This window comes from Elephantulus edwardii, unplaced genomic scaffold (genome assembly GCF_000299155.1).
Source record: "Elephantulus edwardii isolate Elephantulus edwardi_28Jun2011 unplaced genomic scaffold, EleEdw1.0 scaffold00030, whole genome shotgun sequence".
Lineage (NCBI taxonomy): Eukaryota > Metazoa > Chordata > Mammalia > Macroscelidea > Macroscelididae > Elephantulus > Elephantulus edwardii.
In genome coordinates this window covers 17,237,027-17,240,186 of record NW_006399780.1, presented here as the reverse complement: position 1 = coordinate 17,240,186, position 3,160 = coordinate 17,237,027, and positions in this window count along the sequence as shown.

The window sequence follows — 3,160 nt, the reverse complement described above, 5'->3', positions numbered from 1 at the left end:
AGGCATTTTTCCCTCTGTCCTAGAATATGGCCCCAATTTCTTTATCACCAGGGTCCTAGTGGCACAGTGATTAAGTGTTCAGATGCTAACTGAAAGGCCAGCATCGCCCACTCCCCAGTTTCTCCATAGGACAAAGATGTAATTTGCTAAGAGCTATAGCTGAGGATACCATCTAGGGCAGTACTATTCAGTCCCAGCATCACTCTGAGTTGAATGAAACTCTATAGCAACAGTGTTGTGCTTTCTAAGAACACCTGCAAATGTTGGTCCAAGAGGACTTTCCTTCTTTAACAGATGAAATCTAACCAGATAGGGGGACAATCTGAGGACCCACAAAACATACTTATGTTATCTGTCCAATCAAGTTGCAACTGACTCATAGTTGATCCTCCAGCACGTTTTCAGAGGTTGTAAATTGCACAAGAGAACATTGCCCAATTTTCTCCCACAGAGTAGCTGGGGGATTTTAACTGCATGCCTTTGGGTTGGCAGTATAGCCCCTTACTACCGTGCGACCAAAGTTCCCTACAAAAGATAATACGCATTAAATAAAGGAAAAGAATGTTACCTGTCAAAACTATGCAATCACAAATGCAGTCTCACTTATGGCTATAAGTGCTGCAAATAAATCCATGTATAGAGTAGGGCAAATAGAAGAGGAAACTAGGAACACATCTTAGCCATAACCAAACACCGTAAGGGAATGAATTTCTGGACCTCAGAACTCAGGAACATTGTCTCAGGGACACCAAGTTCAATTGGCATAATATAGTCCAAAAAACATATTTGGGGGATGTTGTTGGGAGGGACTGTTCCTTGGATAGGGACATGATGTTAGGAAGACTGGAGGGTTGGAGAAGGGAGAGGAAGACCCTCAATCAGGTGGATTGACACAGTGATTGCCACAATGGTCTCCTGTGTGTCAGGAAGTGTGAGGATGGTGCAGGGTAGGACAGGGTTCCGATCTTTTGTTCACAGAGTCACCATGAGTTGTACTCAACTTGTTGACGCCTAACAACGACAGTCCACAAAGACAATATTCTGCATCCCACTTTGGTGCATAATTACCAGGGTCCCTAAAGATTGAAAATGAGCACTAGGATGAGAGAGAGAGAGAGAGAAAAGGAAATGAAAGACTAGTATTCTAGAGGACTTATGGACCACTTGTGCTTCCAAGACTAGATGGTTCAGGCTGCTGACTCTGAAAGGAATTCAAGAAAAGTTCCTTATTGAATGGGAGAAAATTATGGACCAAAACTCAAAATCATAGAAAAAAACCAAGTTTACTGTTCCAGCCGAGGAGACTGGTGCAACACCTAAGACAATGGGCATTAGTCACCTTTCATGCTTGGAACTGAAGTTACCACAAGACTCCACTTCCTGTCAAATAGCACACAGGGCTGCAAAGTGAGTAACAACACCACACCTGGAGGCTCACTCTCCTCAGTGGCTATTGACCATATGGGGGCAGAAGGGCAACTTCTTAAAATTTTTCCCCCCACTCACATTGTGTTTCATATGATCATTCCCATACACTGTGTCTTATAAAATGAACCACCACTGATCCATACCTCTGTACAGCAAGTGGACATACCAGTGTTATACGACCTAGAAGAATGTTTCACCGAAAATAATTAAAGGCAGGCATGAGGGCCTTGGATTAGGGTCGCCCACCTTTGGCTTGGGAACATGACTTTCTGTCCACTAGGCAACTCTAACCCTGGTTGTGGTTGCTGTGAAGCTGAACACTGTGACAATTTTAAAATGGTTACCCATAGTGAACAGTGTTTGGTGGAGCTCCCCGATTAAAACAAGCTTGGAAGCAGGAGTGACATCCACTTCTGTAATAGCTTGCCTCTGGAAACTCTATGAACCTGGAGAAAGGATGAAAGTTATACAGGGTCCAAGTCTTTCATTCATAGGGTCGCTTTGAGTCACCTACAACTCAACAGCTCGTAACAATAACAACAACATTGATTTATGCCCCCTATTACCCTATCTTTTCAGACCCCTACTGGATTTTTCAATCCTTCACGCCCTCTCACTACCTGCCAAACTTTGCCACCTCATGATTTTCACACCGTCCATTGGGTGTGATCCTCCCTGCTTCTAGGTGGGATCACACCCTCAGAAGGGCAACTTCTGCCCAAAGATAAAGCTCAGAATTCAGGAAAGAAGGGTAAATGGAAATGAGAAGTTCATGGGAGAGGTTAGAATTGTTATTGCACAGTGTAGAGATTGTAATCAAAATGTGAAATATAAGTATGAGTTTTGAACAGAAAACCAATTTTCTCGATAAACTCTCATTCAATTCACAAAAAAAGTTTATGCTTCATTCAAATCCCAAAAAAGTTAATGTTGTTTCTGTTGGGTGCTCTCAAGTGGAGTACAAACCACAGAGACCCTATATACAACAGATTTAAACCCTGTCATCTGAGCCCTGGGCCATCCTCACACCTCTTGACACACTAGAGCCCATTGTGGCAGTCACTGCATAAAACTACTTGGTCAAGGGTCTTCTTCTCTTTTGCCGACCCTCCACCTTTCCGAGCATTGTGTCTCTATCCAAGGAATAGGCCCTCCTAAGTAACATGCTGGAAGTATGTGAGGAGACGCTTCATCATCTTTGCCTCCAAAGAGCACTTCAGCTGCACCCCCTCCAAAATATGTTTGTTCTCTTGGCTGTTCATGGAAAGTTCAACGTTCTTCTCCAACACTGCAGCTCAAAGACATCAATTCTTCTGTCATCCTTATCCACTGTCCAGCTCTCAGATTCACAGAAAAGTGATTAGAAAGACCATGGCCTGAATCACATGAAACTTAGTTCTCAAAGTGACATCATTATTCCTCAAAGATATGGAGAGGTCCCTAATTGCAGACTTTCCCAGAATAAAGTGTCTGCTGATTTCCTGACTGCTCATACCAAGGGTGCTAATTGCAGATCCAAGTAAGATACAAGTAAAAGGTTAATAGAAATATTAAAATAAAAAGACAAATCTGTGGGAATCCCAGAACATTTAATCGTGCTAATGCGAAACCTATACTTGGACTGAGGCAGTCATTAGAACAGAGCAAGGTAACACCGCATAGTTCAAAATTGGGAAGGGTGTACGCCAGGGATGTGTCCTATCTCCATACCTTTTCAACATGTATGCAGAGC